The sequence below is a fragment of the Stegostoma tigrinum genome, chromosome 11, assembly GCF_030684315.1.
Source record: "Stegostoma tigrinum isolate sSteTig4 chromosome 11, sSteTig4.hap1, whole genome shotgun sequence".
Taxonomy (NCBI): Eukaryota; Metazoa; Chordata; class Chondrichthyes; order Orectolobiformes; family Stegostomatidae; genus Stegostoma; species Stegostoma tigrinum.
Genome location: NC_081364.1, coordinates 74282306 through 74307515, shown reverse-complemented (window position 1 = coordinate 74307515; position 25210 = coordinate 74282306). Strand labels below are relative to the sequence as shown.

The following is a 25210-nucleotide window of genomic DNA, read 5'->3' as shown; positions in this document are numbered from 1 at the left end:
ACACCTTGTTATCTCGGATTCTCCAGCATCTGCTCAACAGGCCCTTCAGCCTGACAATTCCACACCAAAACTCAGAGCATCCCAGCCACACCTACAACCCACCTAATCTACCCCTCCCTAAACATTACAGGCAATTTAACATGGCCAATCCACCTAACCAGCACATCTTTGGATTGTGGCAGCATCCTGATGAAACCCACACAGACACAGGGAGAATGTGCAAACTCCACACAGGCAGTCGCCCAAGGCTGTACTCGAACACGGATCCTGGTGTTGTGAGGCAGCAGTGCTCACCATGGAGCCACCATGCCACCAAAGTGCTTTCTCTCAGTGCTCTCACCCAACTTTCTCCAAATATGCTTGTTCCAAGGTAACTGTTAATCTGTCCTTTTTTGCATGTTCAACACTTGCTCTGAATGTTAGTGCCTCATCCCTGGTAATGCCGCACCTTCCCACCAACACCATCCCCAAATATCCACACATGGCATCAGAAGTAAAAGCAAATCGCCTGCCAACACTACCTCATTACAAATAGCATTTCAGAAAAAAAAAATGAAGCCATCGAAGTATTCACTAGTGTTGACTTTGATGATGACTTGGGATGTATTGAACTACAGATTTTGGAAACACTGTGAGCCAGGAAAGGATATGGCATGTACAACACACGTTTTTCATTTGAGTGCAGAGCAACTAATCAAACAAGTGTGCATGTGACTGCTTTATTTTTCTCATGCCAAGGCCTGTGAGCTTAATCAGATTACCAATTCACTGATGCGAGATACAACTGTGAATGACAGTCAGTGGCACATTACTCCGAAAGCCAATTCTCACATTAGCCAGACCGAGAGATATTTACAAATCTAGCAAAATGAGCCAGAGTTAAATAAAAATGCTAAATCAAGATGCAGAATTGCCTGTCCACAAAGTACATTCTTGCTCTAAGAACTCTACAAGCTTTTCAGCACCTGACAGGAGTTATGCCGCAATATCTCTGCCCTTCCCTGACATTTTTGCACTTTGATGTTTCAACTAGAACTTAATGCCTCACAGTGCTCCTGTCTTGCCTGGTGTTTATCGCAGGCATAAGCCAGGCAGCTTAGCATTGTTATTACCAGCAGTCAGTCAAGGGGTGGTCAGCACCTGTGGCAACAAACACGTGTTTCGACCAAATGGGCACGTCTCAAATTCTCAGGGAAACAGTTCTCAGTCAGGGCAAGGGGGAATAGTATTCAGTCAGGAGATCCTGACACAGCATGGCCAAGGAATCATTCGATATCAGCCCAGGGACTTCGACACTGTCAGTCAGCCATTTGAGACAATCGGGATCAGGGGATCTGTATCACTACAGTACAGAGAGGTGGCCACACTCACCACTAATTTCATTCCCAAAATGGTCCAGTAGATTTGTTGAGCCTGAATTATGACCATCAATCCAAGCTGACCCTGTCCATTCCTGCCACTGGGCGTCAGTTTGATGAAATTCTCAAAGGTGTTCAGGAGATTGGGAGGTTCAAGTCCATCGCTCCCTGAAATCGCAACACAAGTAGATAAGACGGTGAAGAATTTCACTTTCATGGTTCACTGCATCAGGATCTGGTCAGCTTTGATATGTGGCTGATAAGTGAGATGAAGTATTTTTTTCAAACATGTCAGAGCATGCATTGTTCCTACGAGAACAACTGTGGTTCCTTTCATGCATTTTTAAAAATTTCAATCATGAAACGGCCACAACTTGATTAGAAGTGAAAGTGACCATCAACCAGTTTGAACTGTCGGTTGCTAAATAAATTAAGACAGAGATAACTGTATTTGCAGGAGTTTTTTTTTGTTAAAAAAAAATCATTCATGGAATCTTGATATCACTGTATAAAAATGGAAGTTTTCTTCCCTAAAGGACAGAGGTGAACAGATGGGTTTTTCTGACTGACAACAGATTCATGGTCATCATTAGATTCTTATTTCTAGATTTAAAAAAAAACTCAAATTCCACCATCTGGAATGGTGTGATTCAAATCTAGGTCACCAGACCGTATCTCAGTCTCTGAGTGAGATGTTAATGTGATGACAGCCCATTGATTTATATACTTCTATAAATTAAAGTCTCTGTATAGAAATCAAATGCAGATAAAAGACTTTAATTTACAGAAGTAAACTCTTATCTACCTACACATCGGTATGCAGGCACTACCCTGAAGTTTCCTGCCCAGCTAGGAATTCAGTGTAAAGCTTTTTTCACTCCTTTTCTTCTCACACATCGGTATGCAGACACTGTCTTAAGCTTCCTGTCTGAATTGAAACTAGAATCAAACTGTTTCAAATAGGGTTAGGTGGGGAAAATTTGTAAGGGTGTGAAACCTCTAAAGCATGTAACTTCTGTCACTGGCAAAGGGGCCAGGGCACTGACTTTGTTCTAGTCAGACACACTGGCAACTTGAAATCACAATCCGTCCTCGACAACAACTCAAAATCGCCTCCTGCCATTAGCAGCTACTTCACTAGCAATCGATACTATAAGCTGGTCTTTTATGTTCTTGATGTAATAATTGCTTGGTATCCTATTTTTGTCTGTTGTAGTAATTGTTTTATGCATCATGCCATTATAAATTGTGAAGTCATTTTCAGTATCGTGGCTTTTGTAAAGTATAATAAGCGGGCACTGTCTGCTGCTTGGGGAGAATTACTTGCGAGACTCTGCTCTCTGTGCCGGGTTGAGTACAGTGATTCTCCACAGCTTGTACTTGCTTGGTAATAAAAGGATTTGTGTTTTTCTAAACAGGTCAGTGTCTTGTGATTGCAGCAAGTCCGTGAGGGTCTCCGAAAACAAACTTGACATGTGGAGTAATGGACAGCAGACTAAATAGGAAATATATACTAGATATCACACAATGTCTAGCTTTTTGTATTCATCACAAGATCTGTCACTGCTATGGACACCTGGTAAAGATCTGAAGAGACTGCATTCCCCATGGACAGGTCACCAGGTTTCATTGCATTTTTGCAATCGGCTATCAGGGATATAGAACATGACTCATCCCAATCTTTTGTTGGATTTAAAACTTTCCTTTGATTGTTTCCAATAAACAAATATCTATTAGTAGTTGAAAGATGTCTGTGGAGAGCAATAGAATCCATAATTGTAGAAGGTGTGCAAACATATTGACCAGACACAACAAATAAAGGGCCATTTCGATCAACATAGAATCCCTACAGTGTGGAAGATGGCCATTCAGTCCATTATCAACCCTCCAAACAGCATCTCACCCAGTCTCACACCCTACCCTGCATTTTGCACACAAGACACTATGGGCAATTTAGCATTGTCATTCTACCGAATTTGCACATTTTTGGACTGTGGGAAACTAGAGCACCTGGAGGAAACCCACGCAGGCAGGGTCTGGGTAGGACACTCTAAGTTCATTGGGAACTCGATGGGCTAAATGGTCTGCTTCCAGACTGGAGGGATTCTATGATCTCCAGAAGCAAGCCCAAAAAGCATGGTTTGGATATAGCTAACTGCAGAATCAAAAACCGACTTCACAGTTACTCAGAAATTTGCTGCTCGTTCACCAGTCCGGATGAACCAGGAAATCCCTTTTCACATACTGTGCGGGCGGCTCGTCTTTAGTCAGTGAGAATGTGTCAATGTGTCGTGATAACGTGACTATTTCCAAACTCTACCTGACAGATACACAACTGATATTAACATTTTATCCACAATACCTGTACTTTTAATTGAGCAGGGATCAGTAACATCAGTAAATACAGCCCAAAAACACGGTTCACTTGATAGTGAGAGTGACAGCAAAATCCTTCAACTGTGCTTCTTTGTGAACTCACTGGTGTGTTAACAGTTTGGATAACTGAGTGAATGCTTTCCCCAGTCAGAGCTCATGAATGGGTTCTCCCCAGTGTGAACCTGCTGGAACACAAGCAGGTAGGATGACCAAGTGAATGCTTTCACAGATTTAGAGCAGGTGAATGGTTTCTCCCCAGTGTGAACGCTCTGTAGGTTAGGTGAGCAAGTGAATCCCTTCCCACACTGGGAGCAGACGAATGGTCACTCCCCAGAGTGAAGTCGCTGGTGGATCAGCGGGCAATTCGAGTCAGCAAAGCCTTTCCCTCACACAGAACAGGCCAACGGTCTCTCTCCAGTGTGAATTCGCTCGTGCATCAGCGGTTGAGATGTCTGAGTGAATGCTTTCCCACATTTCATGCAAATGGTTTCTCTACAGTGCGAACTCACTGGTGTTTAAGCAGGTTAGAGGACTGAGTGAATCCCATTCCACAATCAGAGCAGGTGAATGGTTTCTCTCCAGTGTGACTCTGGTGGTCAGTTTCTAGCTGGGATGGATTAAAAAATTCATTCCTGCAATCTGCACATTTCCACAGTCTCTCTCCAGTGTCACTGCGCTGGTGCTCGGACATTTCAGATGAATCTTCACAGACTCTTTACAGACCATGTGCATTTCTCCCCAGTGTGAATGCTGCTTTTTCCTCCAATGTTCAAAATCCTGAGGTAACTGGTTTGTGATAAACAAAGTGACTGTCAGAGCTGGATGTGGACCTGTTTGTATTCTCCAATTGCAGACTAAGCTTTCAAACAGAAAGCAAGTGCAGTGAGTGAGGAACCAGAAGAACAACCACAGATTGTGAAATCGAGAAATCCTCTGGACATTTATGGAGCGACACTTGGGAAATGTGCTGGATCATCATTAGGACAAATTGAAATAAATATCCTCCAGGCAAGGGATCCAGTCAGTATTTGCACAAAACTGCTCAAAGAGAGGTGGGAGAGCCAGGGAGGAAGGGCAGGCATTGTAACTCAGTATTTCAGAGGGATCAAAAGGTTAAGAACAGTGCAGAAGTAAAATTGTGGAAATCTGAAATGAAAACAAAAAAAATGCTTAGTCAGAGTTGTACAGCACAAACCAATCCCTTTCATCCCAGTTGTCCATGCTGACCCTATGTCCCAAATTAATCTAATCCCATTTGCAAGCAATTGACCCATATTCCTCTAAACCCAACCTATTGACATACCCATCCAGATGCCTTTTAAATGTCATAATTGTACCAGCTTCCACCAGTTCCTCTGGCAGGTCATTCTACACAGGCACCACCCACTTTCCCTTAAAAAAATTTCCTTCTCAGCTTAAACCAATGTGTTTAGTTCCAGTCTCCCCAACCCCAGGTCAACAACCTTGGCTACTCACTCCATGCCCACCATAATTTTATTAACCTCTAAGGTAACCTCTCAGCCTTCAATGCTCCAGGGAAAATAGCCCCAGCATATTCGGCCTCTCCCTGCAGCTCAAAACTTCCAACATCCTTCTAAATCTTTCCTGCACCCTGCTAAGTTTAACTGCATCATTCCTATAGCAGGGAGACCAGAACTGAACACAGTATTCCAAAAGCAGCATAATCAATGCCTTGTTCAGCCTATAACATGACCTCCCAACTCCTACACTCAATGCACTGACCAATTAATGCAAGCATAGCAAATATCATCTTCAGTACCTTCTGTACCTGCAATCCACCTTCAAGGAACTGTGCACGTGCACCTCAAGGAGTCGCTGTTGCGTAACAGTCCCCAGGGCCTCATCAATAAGTGTTTCAGCCCTGCCGTGATTTTCATTACCATAATGCAAAAGCACTCATTTATCCAAACTAAACTGATTTCTATCACTCCTGGGCCATTCGACCCATCTGATTAAGATCCGATTGTCCTTGGAGACAACCTTCTTTGCTGTTTACTGCATAAACAATTTGCGTCATCTGCACACTTACTAACCATTCCTCCAATATGCATTCCACATGAGTTGTATCAATGATAAAAAGCAGTGAAGCCAGCACCAATCCTTGCAGCACACTGCTGTTAATAGTCCTCCAGACAGAAAAAAATACAACACACCCACCACGATCCTGTTTCCTACCTTCAAGCCAATTTTGTTTCAAATAGCTCAGTCTCCCTGGATTCCACTTGATCTCATCTTGCTAACCTGTCCGTCATGTGGAGTTTTGGTGAATGCCTTGCTGAAGCCCATATCGAAAACGTCCATTGTTTTGTCTTCTTCAACATTCTTTGTCACTTCCTCAAAAAACTCAATCAAGTTAGTTACTCAAGATTTCCCACTCACAAAGCCACGTTGACTATCCATAATCAGTCTTTGCTTCTCTAAACACATGCAAGCCCTGTCCCTCAGAATCCCCTCCAGCAATTTACCCACCACTGACATCAGGCTCAATGGTCGATGGTCCTCTGGCTTTTCCTTTAAGAATGGCACCAGATTAGCCACCCCAACTTCTGACACTTCCCCAGTGTCTCAGTGATGCAGATATCTCAGCAAGGGGCCTAGTAATTAGATTAGATTAGATTCCCGACAGTGTGGAAACAGGCCCTTCGGCCGAAGAAGTCCACACTGTCCCTTGAAGCATCCCACCCGGACCCATCCACCTATAACCCACACACCCCTAAACACTACAGGCAATTTAGCATGACCAATCCACTTAACCTGCACATCTTTGGACTGTGGGAGGAAACCGGAGAACCCGGAGGAAACCCACGCAGACACAGGGAGAATGTGCAAACTCCACACAGACAGTCGCCCGAGGCTGGAATCAAACCCAGGTCTCTCTTCCCCAGCTTCTCACAGTTTGTGGATAACACCTGATCAGGTGCCAGGGACCTATTCACCTTTATGCATTTTAAGACGTCCAGCACCCAGGCCTCTGTAATATGGACACTTCTCACAACTCATTATTTATGTGTCCAAGTTCTCTTGCTTCCATATCCTTCTCTGCAGTAAATACTAATGTGAAAGACTCATTCGCATCTCAGTCTGCAGTTCCACACATAGACAGCCATGTTGATCTTTAAAAAGGCCCTGTTTTCTCCCTCGTTTTTTTGTCCCAAATGAAGTGTCAGAATCTCTTGGGATTACCCTTAACCCTATTTGCCAAAGATGGCTCCTTGTTGCCATTCTCATTTCCCTTGAGTATACTCCAACTGCCCTTATACTTCGAGGGATTGACCCAGTTCCTGCTGTCATGACCTGACATGCGCTGCCTTCTTTTTCTTGACCACAGCCTCAATTTCTTCAGTCGTCCAATAGCCCCTACATTTACCAGCCTTGCCCTTCACATGAGAAGGAACATACTGTCTCTGGACTCTCCCTATTTCATTTTCGAAGGCCTTCCACTTTCCAAGCATTCCTTTACCTGCATATTACCTCTCCCGATCATCGTTTGGAAGTTCTTGCCCAATAATGTCAAAGTTGGCCTTACTCCAATTTAGAAATGTATATTAAATATACAACTTTTATATTTAAACTGATCCCATCTATCTGTATCTGGCACATATTCCTTTAAACCTTTCTTATATATGTCCTAATTCAAATGTCTTTTAAACAATGCGACTGTGCCCGCATCCACCACCTCCTCTGAAAGTTCGTTTCACACATGAACCACAATGTAAAAGAAAAATTGTCCCTCATGTCGTTTTTAAATATGTCTTTCTCCTCTCACCTTACATGTCCCCTTGTCTTAATCACCCAACCTAGGGGAAAAAACCCCTTAATATTTGCATAATCTGTGCCCCTCATGTTTTTTCTGAACATCTGTAAGGTCACCCTGTAACCTCCTATGCTCCAGTGAGAAAAGTTCAAGCTTTGGCAGTCTATTTTGATAATCGAGCCCTCCATTCCTGGTAACATCCCAGCAAGTCTTTTCTGACCTGTCTCCAGTTTAATAATAATCATGTCCTTCCTGTAACAGGGCGACCAGAACTGCACGCAATACCTCAAATGAAGCCTCAACAATGTCCTGTACAACCTCAACATAACATCCCAACTCCTATACTCAAAGGTCTGAGCAATGAAGGAAAGTATGCATCACAATTTACTAACCACCCTGTTGGCCTGTCTCCATAAAGTTCGAAGAATTATGCAGTGAATCTCAGCATTTCTCTGTTCCACAACTCTACCCTGGGTGCAACCATCAGTTGTGTAATTCCTACCCTTGTTCATTTTACCAAAATACAATATTTCACATTTATTCAAATTGAGCTTCATCTTCTCCTCAACCCATTGACCCAAATGATTAACATGTCACCGTCATCTCAGATAACCTTCACTAACCACTATACCACCAATTCAGTATAATCTGCAAACTTACTAATCTTGTCCCTTAAATTCTCATCCAAATTGTTAGTGTAAATGAGAAACATAAGTGGACCCTGTACCGATTGCTGTGGAACACGCTGGTCACAGAACTCCACTCTGAAAAAATCCTCCAGCACCGCGTTCTCTCCAAAAACTAAACCAATTTTGTTTCCAATTAGCAAGCTCTTCCTGAATCACATGTGATCTAACTTTACTGGAATTCTGGAACCCTGACAAAAGCTTCACTCTCATTCTAGAGGTGCTGCAAATCTGACCCAATTCCCTGCCATTTGTCCATGGCCCTCTTGATCGTACCTTGAAAAGTTAAATCCCAAATCTTTGAGAATAACTACTGAATCTGCATCTGGCTGCCACACAGACTGTTGCAGATTCTGGGAACTTGCTGAGTCAAGTAACCTTCAAGTTTTCACCCTGCATTATTTGCCAATTATCTGAATGTTGTATTCTGCAGTTACCAAACATTGTCACAATGTTAATAATTTTTGTCTCTCTGCAAACTAATATCCGGGAAATAAACCTACTAAACTAAATCATTGCTAATTAGCCCAAAGGAGAATCATCCGTGCTTCTGTTAGCTCTCTCCAAACCAGAAACCCATCATAATTATAGATAACGAAGTGTGGAGCTGAGTGAACACAACATTTGCTGCTTGGCCTGCTGTGTTCATTCAGCTCCACACTTTGTTATCGCGGATGCTCCATCATCTGCAGTTCCCATTATCACCCATCAAAATTGTAATTTACTTATGGGACGTGGTCTTTGCTGCCCAGACTAATATTGATTGTCCATTTTTATTTGATTTAGAGAAAGTGGCAGTGAACCACTCTCTCTCACTACTGCACTCTGTGTGCTGTAAGTGCACCACTGTGCCGCTTATTTGATAATCCACCCTACAGCCTCACCACACTCCCTATCGCAGGAATCATATCTCAATCCTCACTACCCTCCCTATCATGAGAATGACCCTTCAGCCTGCACGATTGCAGGCTCCACCTTCGAGCCTTACCACCTTTCCTATCACTGGAATCTCTCTCCAGCCTCATGACCTGCCGATTGTTGGAATCCCCCTCTAGCCTCAGATCTCTCACGGTCTCTGTAGATTCCTCCAGTCTCTCAAGCCTCCTATCTCCAGTCTCCTCCAGCCTCAACACTCTCCTATCTGTGTAAATTCCTCCAGCCCGTATAAACTTCCTTAGCTGTGTAATTGCCTTTAACCTGACAAACCTCCTTTTGTTTGAGGTCTCCTCCAGCCTCTCAATCCTCAACATTTCTCTGACTTCCTCCAATCCCACACTTTTCCCTATTTTTGAAATCTTCGACAGTCTCAGAACCCTTCCCGTCTCTAATATTCTCCAGCCTCACAAATCTCAATATGTCCCTTCCTCTAATACAGTCCTAATGATGATGCCCCATTTTTATTCCTCCACTTGATGGTGGCACTTGCAAATTCCTGGGATTCAAGCTCCAGAATTTCCTGGTAAACCGCTTCATCTCTATACCTCACTCGTTTCCCAAAAACATTAACCAATTATGAGTCATCTATTCTAACATCTCCTTTCCTGAGAGGGAAAAAAATTGCTTGAACTATTGCTTGGCATCTTCTCTGTGAAGTGTCTCTGAATCGACAGTACAGAAAAGGGCTCTGTGGCCCATCCAGCCTCTGCCAGTTAAAAACCACCACCTAACTACTCTAATCTAATTTTCCAGCACTTGGCCCATACATTTGTCTGCGTTGGCATCACAAGTGGGCATCTATATATGCCTTAAACGCTATGAGGATCTCTGTGCCTACCACCCTCACAGACAGTGAGGTTCAGTGCCATTGTCACAGCATGATGACATCACAGGCAGGAACAGAGACGAGCTGAGTCTGTGCAAACCAAAGATCCCCCACACACTGTGAAGGACGGGAGGGACCCGGATAGGGGGCAGAGGAGATTTAACAGAATGGTTTGTAGGAAGAGGGTTTTTAGTTGCATGGTTAGGACTGTTTATTTTTAAAATTTCTCTTTCATGTGACTTGGAGGTTGCTGGTACATAGAGAATATCCATCTATGATAGATGGACTCTCCTTCTCAACCTCTCCCCTCGCCTGGGGTATGGTAATCTTCAGGTTAAACCAGCCCTATGGTCAGGTAGGGCAGTGGTGACTTTACCTTTGACACAGTGATGCCACTTTGCCTCGGTGGTGTAGAGGGGAATGTTGAATGTGGTAGATGGGACACCACTCTGACACAGTGCTTCATCTGGAGGATGTTCACTTTTTCAAATAGTGTTGGGGTTGTACTAATGCAGGGAAGTGGAAAATGTTCCAACACAATCCAGACGAGTGCCTTACAGACAGCCAACAGTCATTGAGGAATCAGGTGCTTGGAGAAACTGAGATTGCTCTCCTTGTAACAAAGTATTTTGAGGGGACCATTGATAGAGGTGTTTACAAATGAAACACTTTAGCATGATAAAATGTACACATGACTGATCATAAAAACATTACAGGACATATATTGAAAATTTTAGGGACAATCTATTGAGAGAATGGGGTGATTTAAGACAAAAAAAAAATAGACGGCAAATGAGAAATTAGCAGGAACACAATACTCACACACAATGCAAATATCCAGATGTTGATGAAGTGAGGAACTCTGTCAGAGTTTGGGGTTACAATTATTGAGTTTCCCCACCTGAAAGTCCACTTGTAATATCCTGTAACACAAATTCATAACATCCATCACTGTCAGTCCGGGTAGAAATTCACAACATCCCCTCATCCTGGCCGAAGATGACTGTGCATTGTCCCTATTACACATTCTCCCTTGTGGAGGTCAGTCATCGTTTCAGAGGGAAATCTATTCGGGTTTCTAGGAATTTAAACCTTGGGACTTCATGTCACTAACCAGAACTGTAGGTCTTTGACACATGGCAAAGAATGGCCAAGGTTTAGTGACAGGAAAGAGAAAGAGATGCAGTGGGATTTTCCAATGACAGTGACGTCAAATATTGGTTTTTAACAGAATGGATGAGATGGACATCACCAGAAAAGAGGAGCAGACAGAACAAGGACAATGTCTGAACTGGCATGGGGGGGGAAGAGGCAAGGAGGAGGAGAAGGAGGAGAAATAAGGGAGGCTTAGAATGTTTGTGGTTTCGCAGGAATAGGGCAAAGGATTAAGACGAGCTCTGATAAGGCTTCACACAAGACTGGGGAAAGATGAAAGTTTGGGACTCAAACGACGAGCAAAGTGCATGGCAATTTGGTTTGGTGGGTTAATGGAAGAGAGGGAAGCAGCAGAGGCATCTGATTAGGATTGTCTCAATCTGAGTGACATGGAGTTTCTATGTGTCTCCCTCACTTGTTGTTGGAGGAGAGGAAGGAGGAGACAGGATGATGGACAATGGTTTGCAAAAAAAAACAATGCCTGTGTTAGAGATATTCAAAACTGAAGGAACAAACCTGATGAATTAACTTTTATCCAGAATATTAAAATGCACAACAGAAGTCCGGTTTTGAACCCCATCTCAGCAGATGGTGGACTTTGAATTCAATAAAAAAAACTGGAATTAAGAATCAACTGTTGCCATGGTACCATTGCTAATGGCAGAAAAAGAAAAAAACCTGACGTCCTTCAGGGAAAGAAATTTGCTAAACTCAGCAAGCCACTCAGTTACAAATCAATGCAAAGTCTCAACAAAGGAATGAAGCTGGGTGGCCCGCTTGGCATCTGCCAAGGCACAAGGAAAGACAACTGCAGAATCAGCCCTATCGATTCCATAAACTCCTCCTCACTAATATCGGGGGTGAGTGGCAAAATTTGGAGCGATGGCTCAAAGACTAGGCAAGGAACAGCATCATATGCTTAGAATCTACCTTATAGACAAGTGACACACACCACCATCAAGGTCCGTAGTGAAGGCCTGTCCCAGGAGCAGGACAGACATGGCAGCACAGTGCTATTCTGATCGCAGTAATTGACCTGGGAATACGACATTGACTCTGACGCCTGGAAGACTCATGGCTCCTGTTGAATGCCATGGACCATCCTCCCTCAGTTGATAAACAGTATTATCGCCAGATTATTAATCCAGAGACCCAGACACCATTCCGGGGACCTGGGTTCGAATCCTGCCATGGCAAATGGTGGAATTTGAATTAAATAATGATGTGGAATTAATAGCCGAACGATGAACATGAAACCATTGCTGATTATTTGGGTTCGCTTATGTGCTTTCGGGAAGGAAATCTGCCATCCTTACCTGATCTGCTTGACAGGTAACTGCAAACCCACAGCAATGTGGTTGACTCTTAACTGCCTTAAGGGGAATTAGGGATGGGCAATAAATGCTGGTCAGCCAGCGACTTCCACATCCCAAGAGAGAATTTTCATAAAACCTCCATGTTGAACAGCAATTGGTGTAAGCACAGAGTGTAAGTGGCAATAAGTGTACTCAATGCCCCCTATGAGTAGTTCACAGCAGGATTACCAGTCAGGCTGGTTGGATCCTAAAGGGAAAAAAACACTACTTGGGTGGGACTGAAGCAGGTGCTGCCACAACCAACAGAAGGGAAAAACATAGCAGATCTCATTGTCACGAATTTCCCAGCTGCAGATGCATCTGTCTGTGACAAGATTGATAACAGCAACCACCGCACAGTCCTGTGGAGACGAAGCCTCATCTTAAACTTGATAATGCCCTCCATTGTGTTGAGTGGCACTAACATCGGGTAAATGGGACAGACTTGGAACAGATACAGGGGCTCAAAACCAAACATCTATGAAGCTTTGTGGGGCATCAACAGCAGAACTTTCCAGCACAATCTGAAACCTCAGGGGCCAACATATTTCGCACTCAACCATTACCATTAATCCAGGGGAACCACACCTATTGAATGGATAGTATAGGAGGGCATGCCAAGAGCAGCATCAGGCATAGCTAAAAATAAGGTGCCAACCTGGTTAAACTTCCCAACAGGACGATCTGCATGCCAAATAGCATAAGCAGCAAGAGTGAGAGCTGAGCCATCCCAGAGCCAGTAGATCAGATCTAAGCTCTGTAGTTCTGCCACACCCAGTAGCGAATGGTGATGGGCAATTAAACTGGAGGAAGCATGCCAAAAAATCCCCATCCTTACTGACAGAGGAGCCCAACCTATCCACACACAAGACAAGACTGCTGCATTTGCAGGAATATTCAGCCAGAAGTGCCAATTGTATGATAAATCTCAGCCTTCTCCAGAGGTCCGCAAGATCACAGATGTGAGCTGTTTTCATCCAATCTGATTCATTTCAAATGATATTAATAAGTGGAGGAATAGTGCAGCAAAGATTATGGGCCCTGGCAACAGTACCGATGACTTGTGCTGTACAGCTTGCTCCCTGCCAAGCCAAACTGTTTCAGTACTGCTACAGCACTGGCATCTACTGACAATTTGGAAAACTGCCCAGGTCTGTTCAGCACAAAAATACAAAGCAAATCCAACCCGACCAATTTCCCCTCAAGCAATCTACTCTCTATCATCGGAGAAGTGATGGAAGGTGTTGACAACAGCGGTATTAAGCACTTACTCAGCAGTAACCTGCTCAGTGACAGCCAGTTTGGGGCACGCCAGGCACTCAGTTCCTGATCTTATTACAGACTTCATCCACAAATTCACAAACATGTGAATTCCTGAAGTGAGGTGAAGGCAACAGCAGAGTCCTGCACAAAAACCATTGCGTTCCACTTCAGTGACAATGACACCTTAGTTTCAGCTCATCTGCTGAACCTCTCATGTAGTTCTGCGTTACCTCTAGATTTAACTATGCAAACTCACTCCCAGTTGACCTCCCACATTCAACGCCCCTGTAATCTCAAGAATACATAAAATCCTGCTGCACACATGTTCATCTGTACCAAAACCTGTTCACTCATCACTGCTGTACTCCCTGACCCACAAAGGCTCCTATTTATGAGCAACAATTTAAAATTCTCACCCGTGATTTAATTCCGAGCCGTGATTATCCCTGTTTCCCTGCACCACACAACCTTTGAGACTCTGTTGGAGTCTGAAAGTAAATGAATTGTAAATGTGTTTAATCATTGCTTCACTACTGGAGGCTGTTTCTACAGTTGGCAGGCAACATGGTCTGGAATTCCTATGATAAACCTCTCAGGTTTGTTCTCCTTCTTTTAGATAGTCATGAAAACCTGTGAATTTGGTAATGTTTCTGGTCACCTAACCTAATAGGCCTTACATCAAAAGTTTCTTGATAATATTTTTGTGAAATTATAAACTAGATAAAAATACATATAGTTTGTTGATTTGGACATACACCATCAGCTCTTCAGTATCGCTAGATGAATGATCTGTAACTTCTCAAATGACCACAATTGTGGGAGCACCTTCATCATACGAACTGCAGCAGCACAGGAAAAGTTAAACATGACCTTCTCCACAGGTAACAGGGCTTTGGCAACGATCGCTGGTATCTGTGGCAGGAGAAACAGAGTAAATGTTGCAGAAGTGCAAAAATGAACGACAGAATAAAAAAGCTGTAGAATTTGGTGGTCTGAAATGGAAGAAAAATGCACTCTCTTTCTGGGAAAATATTGCGTGACTTTGAAAGATGCCATTCAAAAATTAATCTGGTAAGAGAGCAGCACACAGTTAGGGGGTGGACAGCAGTGGAATATTCAGTTCCAATAGGTATAAGAAAATAACAGTGAAATACGAAACAGAGATCAAATATATCCATCATTAGAGACTGAAGAGATTAGACACCGACAAAGATCTGACCAGGAAGCACAGAACTAAGTTAGCAGTGCGAGCTGCTATGATCCCACACTCCGGGAAAGAAATCCAGAAGAAACAAACATTTCTCTTGGTTTGAATTTGCTCTGCGTAATTTCATTTCATTTCATTTCTGAAGAAGGGTCCAGACTTAAAACGCAGGGAGTGCCGATACAGTCATCCATGAACTGGAGGAAGAGGTGGGATTCGGGGCTAGTGTAGGTATGGAAGAGAAATTGTTCCACATAACCGACAGAGGCAGGCATAGCTTGGGCCCATGCAGGTACTCATGGCCACTCCCTTTGTCTGTAGGAGTTGGGAGGAGTTGAAAGAGAAGTTGTTGAGGGTGAGGACGAGATCAGTTAGTCATACATGGGGGTCAGTGGAGGGGAACCGGTCACACCTGCAGGGCAAGAAAAAGCATCGGGCTTTTAGGCCGTGTGCATGGGGAATGCAGGTGCTAATGTGGTATACTGCCTCTGCTGTACCTGTTGTGGCCTCCTCTACATCAGGGAAACCAAGCGGAGGCTTGGGGACTGCTTTGCAGAATATTTACACTCAGTTTGCAATAAACAACTGCACCTTGCAGTACCATTCCACCGGCAACATGTCCATCATGGGCCTCCTACAACACGATAACGATGCCACCCAAAGGTTGCAGGATCAGCAACTCATATTCTGCTTTGGAACCCTGCAGCCCAATGCTGTCAATGTGGATTTCACAAGCTTCAAAACCTCCCCTGGCCCAAGCGCAGTCCAACACCAGCCCAGCTCATTCCTCACCTCACTAACCCGTTCTTCCTCTCACCTATCCCCTCCTCTCATATCAAGCCACACCCCCATTTCCTACCTGCTAACCTCATCCCACCCCCTTGTTCAGCCTCCCTTGACTGACCTATCCCCTCCCTGCCTACACTCACCTTTCCCTGCTCCATCCCCACCTCTTTAATTTGTGTCTCCTCTCCACCTGCTTCCCCGTCTCTCCCTATTTATTTCAGTATCCCCTTCCCCTTCCCCATTTCAGACGGGTGTGGGCCCGAAAACGCCAGCTTTCCTGCTCCTCTGATGCTGCCTGTCCTGCTGTGTTGCTCCAGCCCCACACCTCGTTCTGTCACTTTCAGCCAGAGAGAGCTGCGCATGCGCCCAACTTCACCTCCGCCCCCAAAGTTTCAACGCTGCCGCGCATGCGCCCCACGGATCATTGCCCCCAATAAAGATGGTGGCGGTCACACGGGCCTATCACTATCTGAGGCGTTGATTTATTTTCTGCAAACGTGAGCCTGGGAGTTTCAAATGTGGGTTTTCCGACGTGCACTCCCAAGCCCATAAGAATATCACGTCCCTCCCGCTTTCTGCTGTTTTGCCTTCTTCACCGGGTCCTGCTCTTACCTCAATTGCACAAACCTTAGTCTCAGCGAAGGGACCAGGCACAAAACGTCAGCTTTCCTGCTCCTCTGATACTTCTTGGCCTGTTATATTCACCCAGCTCTACACCTCAGTGTCTCGGAATCTCCGTCATCGGCAGTTCCTACTTATCTCAGCGAACCTGCACTGCTCTTGTGGATGATCACGTGGTTTGCACTGAGCCAGCCCCCTCTTCATTCCGATTGGTTAGAAGGGCAGAGACGTCCGCCCGATCATGCACGCCAACCCTGTATTCCTATTGGTCCCACCCTGACATCAATCAACCAGACGCCATTGTGACCTGTAGCATGCGCAGTGCTTTCTGTTGTCATTGATAAATGAGCCTGAGAACTGGATGAGAATGATTGTTACATTAACGATCCTGGGGCTTTATAAGTCGCTCTGAGGAAGGGGCACTGCACCCGAAACGTTAACTCTGTCTTTTTACCTTCACAGATGCTGCCAGACCTGCTGAGCTTTTCCAGCAACTTTGTTCTTGTTCCTGATTTACAACATCCCAGTTCTTTTGTTATTTTTTAATAAGTCGCGATTGAAAAGGCTTCCTGCAGCTCAAAGCTAAAGATAGCTCTTGATGCCGCTCTGTCAGCGAATAGGGAAATGGCGGTGAAATAAGGATAATAAGTACAGGTATAACAGTCCTCAGGTAAGATGTAAAGAGAATATTATGAACATGAAGAACACCACGTGGTGAAGTGAGGTGAGTGATGTTCATATGAACTGTGATTGGGCAGAGAAGGAGGTTAATCAAAAAAGAACAAGCAGAAAAGAGATTCTTAAGAAAGGTCTGTGCAATAGAAAACAAGGAGAATCAGAAGGTAAAAGCCCAAGACGGAGGAAACAGTTTGAAGACCGAGGCTGCAAAAACTTCAATAAGTCGTTTCACTGCTAGTTATTGACACTAGCAGTATAACCCACATTCAACTGGAAATAGCTGTCTGAGTTGTCACTATAGTTTACTTCATAACAGATAAACTTCTCCACACTTTGTCTCAATAAGGCTGACAGCTGGTTCATAAATCAGTTCTTCTGCCAAGTCCATTCCTGTTTGAAAAGGGGTGTAGATCACATTTAAATCGACAATGCTAAATGTCAGTCCAGGCTGGCAGCCAAACTCCACTTCCTCACCACTGACTCCATCCCTGCCCCTGGTAAATGGCTGGTAACACACTGCTCACACTCATGGTGCAATATTTCACCCCAAGATGAGCTTCCAACCACATTTCTCACCCCCACGCCCATTACCACAAAGACCACGTATAATTTCAACCTCAACAACATCTCAGTTCATCTGTTGCTGAAACTCTCATCCATTCCTTTGTTACCTCTCGACTTAACTCCCCAAACACACTCCCGGCCGGCTTCTTAATTCTACTGCCCTGAAATCTTGAAATGACCCAAAAATCTACTGCCTGTGTGTTTACTCTCACCAATTTCAACATCTTCGGGTTTTGCCATCCTGTGTTCATTAACATACACATTTGCTGGGTGGCAAAGCACCAAGGTATTGAAATTCATATCCTTATTTTGAAATTTTGTCATCAAACCTTCTTTTGATGGTGCCTCCAGCTGCAAAACCCTCTGAGATATATCTGAAGAAGGGTCACTGGACACAAAACAATAATGCTGTTCTCTCTCCACAAGCACTGCCAGATATGCTGAGTTTTTCATGAATTTCTGTTTGTGTTACTACTTTCAAGCATCTACTGTTCTTTTGATTTTTCCGTCAAGATATTTGTTCTCCCTGACTTCCAACCTCCTGTGGATTTCTGGCTTTAACTTTCCCACCTTTTTCATGGCCTCAGTTTCCAAGGCCATAAACTCTTGAATTTACTCCCTAAACATCGCTGGTTTTCAAAGTCCCTTTGTTTGTTCAGGATATTCCTTGAAACCTACTTCATTGGCCAGTTTTGGGTCACTTGTCCTAATAAGTGCCTGGTATCAAATATTGTTTTGTGACAACCTTGTGTAATATGTCAGATCATTGGATTGAATCAAAAATGTGAAAACATTTAAATTGTTCTTTTGGAAAACATCACTAATCCTTCACGATCATTTGGTAACTCCTTACCTAATATTGTTGCAAGTGCGACTTCATTATATGGACTGCAATCGTCGAGAAAGGTCAAACATCAAATTCTCCAGAGGTAACTGAGGATTGGCAATAGTTACTGATACCTGTGGAGAGTGATCCAAAGTTCATGTATCAGGAAATGTTGAATGAATGACATGGTGCAGAACTTGTTGGTTAATATAAGCTCAGAACAGAAAAGAAAAGGACTGCATTAAGAATAATTCTTGACTACAAAACATACTGTGGGAAGACAAAGCTTCTGAAACCATAGGGTTCAATGAAAGAAATGTGGTGGAAAGCTCATCTGGACGAAATCTGATAGAGTAACAGAAGCATTAAACAGACAGGTACTCACACATTATTAGAGACAGAGGTAAGGCAGAAGTGAAACAGAGCAATATACTGAAATGGATTCAGATCCATACTAAAGGAGACACACCAGCCCTAAAGCTACAGAACATCTCACAGGTAACAGGCACAGCACTAAAACTCAACATTGTTGGCGAATGGTCAAAAATACTCCACCACGTCACTGTTGACAATTTGAGATTCTCCTGTTGCACCTGCAGCTGGAAAGATATCAGAAATACTGGAGTTAGAGAAAATTCTGTCAGTTGAGGAAATCCCTAAGGAACAGGTGGTCTCACTGTGCTACTTTTGCTGCAGTAGGATCCTCAGAGGAGATAGATTCATTCATAAACCAGAAAGTTTCAGGACTGAGGGAGTTGTGAAGCGATGGACCACCTGGAGTTGGAGGGAGATTTTATGAATGCATCTATCTCCTCTGAGGATCCTCCCCTCCTTCACAATGTATGACAATGTCTGTTCTGAGTATACCTGGTCATCCTTGGCCAGGAGGAGGGACGTCGTGAATTCCTGAAATAAAAGAGAGGTGTTGGAGCACCCCATAAGCCTGGCAACATCTAGGGAGAGAGAAATAGTGCTAATGTTTAGAACCAGTTATTATACTTTTATCTCTGCACTGATAGTGATTGATTTTTGAAGCTTCTTTCACTGAGGCTCATTTGAGGACCTACATATAAAATATTAAATCAAACAAAAGGAATAATTTGTGTGTCTGATTTCCAACCGAGACTGACACTGACCTTAGTAAACTTCTTTTACAGAATATATTAAAACAAATCACAGACAGGAAACTTTAAACAAACAGCAAATCAAAATTTGGCATGATCAATCGATTAATCAGAAACTGGACATTATTGGCCTTTTGAGTGTAAGTGTCATTACCATTCACTGCAGGTAATTTAACCGTTATAACCTTCATGTTGATCTAAATCTGACATTTGTATCCCATGATCCATTTCTTTTCAGTTAATGTGAACCCCTTGTTTTGTCGACGTTGCCTCAACCAACAGTAAACATTATAGTTCCGTCAAATCTCCCTTCAGCTTCAGTTAATCCCTGACATCATAAGCCTTTCCATTTTTAACCTTCCAGGCAAAGGAACAGGTCTGCTCCCTCTCAGCGACCCTACGTCCTTCCCAATGTGTGGGTGATCTCTGGTTTGCACAAACCCAGATGCCCTGTATTCCCATGTGTGATGTGATCATGCAGCAACAGTAGCACAGTGACATCGCCTGTTCCTTAGGTATTCCCTCAACTGAGAGATTTTTCTCTAACTCCAGTATTTCTGATATCTTTCCAGCTGCAGGTGGAACAGGAGAATCTCAAATTGTCAACAGTGACGTGGTGGAGTATTTTTGACCATTCATCAACAAGATCTTGGACAAAATCGATAAGGAAGATCTGACGAAGAAGCTATGTGAAAGGGCTTCCATAGCCTGGCTGCAGTAATTGTTTGTAGATAGTTTGACTGAGTAGTCAAAATCACTACATTTGAGCTCTAGTCTCTATCGAGTCATGGGTATGAATCTTACCGGTAACCAAAATCATGAGTGATCTACCTCAGGCAGTCACATCGAAGGAGCTGGGCAACTTCAAGTTTGCAATGTTTACATTTCTTCTGGGTAACTGTGGCTGCCTGGGTCTCTGATACTCTCGGTGCTGAAAGTGGGAAAATGGGCAACAGCCTCCAAAAACAACAAGAGCTCTGGCTTCACAACGGCCCTTCAGAACTCCGCTAACACCCTGCTTTAGCGGATTTTGCATGGCTTGTTGATGCCAGTTTGTATGGCTCAACCGATCAGCATTAGGTGTAAACTGAAAAGTCGGGTGTTTGAGACCATCTGGGCACTCAACGTTAGTTATTTTGGATCAAGCAATTTGAGTGACCACCGACCTGCATTTAACCCATGAAAAAGCTACAACAAGATTGGAGTCAATACACATCCATCAATGATTCTCTCTTCCCCAGCTCCACACAGAGTGAGACTGGGACAAGCAGCAGGGTTTGACCTCGCTCTTCAATCCCCGTTGCCAGATTTTATGGGCAGAGAGATCAAGGACAGAGAGATCAAAAGATCGTACAAATGGTTTGCGTGCAGTCTCCGATAAACAGTCTGCAGGTGATCTAAAGTGTTAAACGGTGTGAGTAAAGTGTCAACAGCTGAATAACAGGTGAAGGGATGACCTTTAATCCGATTAAATGAGGCAGAGAGATAATTACAAAAAGAAACTAAAAATAAGTTCGTGCTTGGCACAAACCAATTTCTGATGAAGTGTCTAGGCCCAAAACATCAGCTTTCCTGCTCCTAAGATGCTGCTTTGCCTGCTGTGTTCATTCAGCTCCACACCTTGTTATGGCTGGAATTATGTGATAGGTATAAGAATCGCTTGCTGACAGTCTAACCAAAGTAATAAATAATCCAAAACTGTACAAACTGATCAAGAGAGAGAGGTCATAACAAATTATCAAGGTGATGGTTTCGAAATAGGACAATAAGGAAGATTTTATAGATACAGAACACTACAGCGGGATCACATGTAGACATGAACTTAAGATAATGATTGAGGCTGTCTTCATGGGCATGGAATTTGGCTATCAGTTTCTTCTCAGTGATTCTGCTTTGTCGTGTGTCTCAAAGGCCACCTCACATGCTGACCCAAAGATCAGAAGCTTAATGTACTTTACTGCTGAAGTGTTCTCCAACATGGAGGGAACATTCTTGTCTGGCAATTGTTGCACGGAGTCAATTCATTTGTTGCCATGGTCTCACTAAAATACCATGCCTGGGGCATTCTTGCCTGCACTGTATGAGATCGATAATGTTGGCCGAGCCACATAAGTATTTCCCTTTACGTGATGGGTGATGTGCCCATATGTGATGGTAGTATATGTGTCAATGATCTGACACCTTTCAGAGGCACCAGTGACAGGGTTGTGTGGTGTTGTGGTCGATGTTGTCCTGAAGGTTGGGTAGCTCGCTGCGAACGACAGCCTGATTGAGGTTTGGAGGTTGTTTGAAAGTGAGAAGTGGAGGTGTACGGATCATCTTGGTGAGATGCTGGTCATCATCAATGACATGTTGAAGGCTGTGGAGAACATCGTGCAGTCTCTCCGCTCTGGGGAATTACTTTATGATGAAGGGTACTCTATAGGTCGCATCCTGTGTCTGTCTTCTGAGGAGGCCATTGTGGGTTTTCGCTGTGGCACGTCGGAACTGGTGAGCCTCTGTCCAAAAATAAGTCTCTGACGGTGATCAAAAAGTGTTTGATGGTGTGAGTAAAATGTTTACAGCTGAATAGCAAGGAGAGGGATGACCTATAATCCAAGTAGAGGAGGAAGAGAGATAATTACAAGAAAATAAAAAAAAGACGGTGCTGGAGAGAAACAAAATGACTTTGTTTTTCCTGCAGAACATTAAAGCCAATTTTGAGCACTTATTCCAGGATTTTAAATGAATATTTTAAAGTTATTGCCCTCATCTTTGAGCAGCCCACCTGACTGCTAACTACTCTGTCAGGCGCTGAACAATTCTGGGAAATTGCTTCAATAAACCCAGTCATTTCTGTTACAGATCATAAGGAATTCTCATTTGGCTGACGAGACATGATCAACACTTTGTCTGTTCTGCGTGCAGGGTCTCAGCGAAGATCTGAAGAGATTTTGTACAACTGGAGGTTTCACTGTTTAAGAAACTGTCGCCAATTTTACTGCTGTCATCAGCCAGTGCATCGGAGGCCTGCAGAGCCGGCAACTGATCGAATCGTGGGGAGCTGGTTACATTGAAACTACATTTAAACTCTCTCCCAACTGAGAAAGGCCTCAAATATTTAACACAGTTTCAAGCAAACTACAAAACACATATAGAATCATGAATTGAATTATTGATAATGTATCATCCATGTGTTAGGATTACAGAACGAAAGGACACTGCTGATGGTTCAAATCTGAAAGACTAAAAGTGAATGTGAGAGACACCCAGCAGGACAGAATCTAATCTATCAGCAGGGAATCTCCCCACCCTCAGAGACTGGGGTGAGATTCGTTAGAGCAGAATAGACTGAGGAAGGGTCACCGGAACAAAAGGTTAACATTTTTTTCTTCACAGATGCTGCCAGGCCTGCTGAGCTTTTCTAGCAACTTCTGTTTTTGTTCTGCACTGAGAGACGGGGGAGAGGGGAGGGTGGGGAGGAAGTGAGTGTGATGTATGCATTTATGAGGGAAACAGACAGAGTAAACAAGATGAATCTTTGTGCTTGGTGGCGGAATGAGTATCGGGGAGGGGGTGCCTAGGACAGACACTTTAGATCAGATGTAAGGATTTTTTTTTCACTCAGATAGTGTGAATCTGAAACTCACAGACTGGAAATGTGGGAGAGGTGAAAACCATCATCACATTCCACTGGTCTTTAGCTGTATAAAATAAGCGCTGAAAGAACTGTGAATGTTGTATATCAGAAACAAAACAGATATTGTTGACAAAGTTCATAATAATAAAGTGTGAAGTTGGATGAACACAGCAGGCCAAGCAGCATCTCAGGAGCACAAAAGCTGATGTTTCGGGCCGAGATCCTTCATGAGAGAGGGGGATGGGGAGAGGGTTCTGGAATAAGTAGGGAGAGAGGGGGAGGCGGACCGAAGATGGAGAGAAAAGAAGATAGGTGGAGAGGAGAGTATAGGTGGGGAGGCATGGAGGGGTTAGTTCAGTCCAGGGAAGACGGACAGGTCAAGGAGGTGGGATGAGGTTAGTAGGTAGGAAATGGGGGTGCAACTTGGGGTGGGAGGAAGGGATGGTTGAGAGGAAGAACAGGTTAGGGAGACAGAGACAGGCTGGGCTGGTTTTGGGATGCAGTGTGGGGAGAGGATGAGCTGGGCTGGTTTTGGGATGCAGTGGGTGGAGGGGAAGAGCTGGGCTGGTTTTGGGATGCGGTGGGGGAAGGGGAGATTTTGAAGCTGGTGACGTCCACATTGATACCATTGGGCTGCAGGGTTCCCAAGCGGAATGTGAGTTGCTGTTCCTGCAACCTTCGGGTGGCATCATTGTGGCACGGCAGGAGGTCCATGATGGACATGTCATCTGAAGAATGGGAGGGGGAGTTGGAATGGTTTGCGACTGGGAGGTGCAGTTGTTTATTGCGAACCGAGCGGAGGTGTTCTGCAAAGCGGTCCACAAGCCTCCGCTTGGTTTCCCCAATGTAGAGGATGCCACACTGGGTACAATGGATACAGTATACCACATTGGCAGATGTGCAGGTGAACCTCTGCTTAATATGGAAAGTCATCTTGGGGCATGGGATAGGGGTGAGGGAGGAGGTGTGGGGGCAAGTGTAGCATTTCCTGCGGTTGCAGGGGAAGGTGCCGGGTTGGAGGAGAGTGCGGAGCGAACAAGGGCATCACGGAGAGAGTGGTCTCTCCGGAAAGCAGACAAGGGTGGGGATGGAAAAATGTCTTGGGTGGTGGGGTCGGATTTTAAATGGCGGAAGTGTCGGAGGATGATGCGTTATATCCGGAGGTTGGTGGGGTGATGTGTGAGAAGGAGGGGGATTGTCTTTGGGCGGTTGTGGCGGGGGCGGGGTGTGAGGGATGTGTTGCGGGAAACGTGGGAGATGCGGTCAAGGGCGTTCTTGACCACTGTAGGGGGAACGTTGCAGTCCTTGAAGAACTTGGATATCTGGGATGTGCGGGAGTGGAATGCCTCATCGTGGGAGCAGATGCCGTGGAGGCGGAGGAATTGGGAATAGGGGATGGAATTTTTGCAGCAAGGTGGGTGGGAGGAGGTATATTCTAGGTAGCTGTGGGAGTTGGTGGGCTTGAAATGAACATCAGTTACAAGCTGGTTGCCTGAGATGGATGCTGAGAGGTCCAGGAAGGTGAGGGATGTTTTGGAGATGGCCCAGGTGAACTGGAGGTTGGGGCGGAAGGTGTTGGTGAAGTGGATGAACTGTTTGAGCTCCTCTGGGGAGCAAGAGGCGGCACTGATACAGTCATCAATGTAACGGAGGAAGAGGTGGGGTTTGAGGCCTGTGTAGATGCGGAAGAAGGACTGTTCCATGGAACCTACAAAGAGGCAGGCATAGCTGGGGCCCATGTGGGTGCCCATGGCCACCTGCTTTGTCTGTAGGAAGTGGGAAGAATCAAAAGAGAACTTGTTGAGGGTGAGGACGAGTTCGGCTAGGCGGATGATGGTGTCGGTGGAGGGGGACTGGTCGGGCCTGCGGGACAGGAAGAAGCGGAGGGCCTTGAGGCCATCTGCATCTGGAATACAGGTGTATAGGGACTGAACGTCCATGGTGAAAATGAGGTGTTGGGGACCAGGGAATTGGAAGTTCTGGAGGAGATGAAGGGCGTGGGTGGTGTCACAGACGTAGGTAGGGAGTTCCTGCACCAAAGGGGAGAAAATGGAGTCC

The 25210-nt window shown here is 44.5% G+C and overlaps 1 long non-coding RNA gene across 4 annotated transcripts; it reads right to left on the bottom strand.

Annotated features, from left to right (window-relative positions):
- Nucleotides 1-699: 699 nt before the first annotated feature.
- On the bottom strand, nucleotides 700-16519 carry LOC132210135 (uncharacterized). Of its 4 annotated transcripts, none has more exons than XR_009446348.1 (5): nucleotides 16333-16519; nucleotides 14486-14642; nucleotides 10780-10880; nucleotides 3721-4880; nucleotides 700-1526 (listed from the first exon to the last, which is right to left on the bottom strand). It is a non-coding gene; the product is annotated as an uncharacterized LOC132210135 (long non-coding RNA). The 4 variants fall into 4 exon arrangements; XR_009446350.1 differs by lacking the exon at nucleotides 700-1526 and adding an exon at nucleotides 12043-12297 and having other exon boundaries at nucleotides 3706-4880; XR_009446349.1 differs by lacking the exon at nucleotides 700-1526 and adding an exon at nucleotides 12065-12297 and having other exon boundaries at nucleotides 3706-4880.
- Between the last annotated feature and the right edge of the window lie 8691 nt (nucleotides 16520-25210).